A 564-nucleotide genomic window follows, 5' to 3' on the forward strand; every position below is an offset into this window, starting at 1 on the left:
ATATATATATATATATATATATATGTAATATAAAATATAAAATAATTATGATATAAATGATATATAATAGATATAGGCTATATTTTCAAACGTTCAATAAAAGCTTAAACTTATGTATATATATATATATACTACAGTCATTTCGCATAAACACACGTGCAGACAGCTTTCCAAGAACAAAGTTTACCTGTAGGTTAAAGCGTCTACCTGCGTTGAAGATTGAAGAGGCGGGGCAAAAGTTATATCAGCTGCATTGAGTGACAGTCTGTTATACCAATTAGCAAACGGCTGCTCAATCTTCGTCAGTGCCGCTCGAGGCCAAGACGATTGATTGGATGTCGATGGCCTCCCTGGACACGCGCTGCCCAATCAGCGTCCTCCACATGCGGCAGAGAGGCAGTAGTGAGTCTCCTGCGATAAAACAAGAGTAAACGCCGCTCCCATCACCACTGAACGGGTGGCCGTCACATTTCCAGGCAGGCAGAGGCTTGGACGGGGGGTGAATGTGATGTACTAAGCAAGGATCTTTTCTTTTGGCTTCCACTGACTCCCAGTTCTTTGGGG

The sequence above is a fragment of the Sinocyclocheilus rhinocerous genome, unplaced genomic scaffold (assembly GCF_001515625.1).
Source record: "Sinocyclocheilus rhinocerous isolate Xijiao unplaced genomic scaffold, SAMN03320098_v1.1 scaffold785, whole genome shotgun sequence".
Classification (NCBI taxonomy): Eukaryota; Metazoa; Chordata; class Actinopteri; order Cypriniformes; family Cyprinidae; genus Sinocyclocheilus; species Sinocyclocheilus rhinocerous.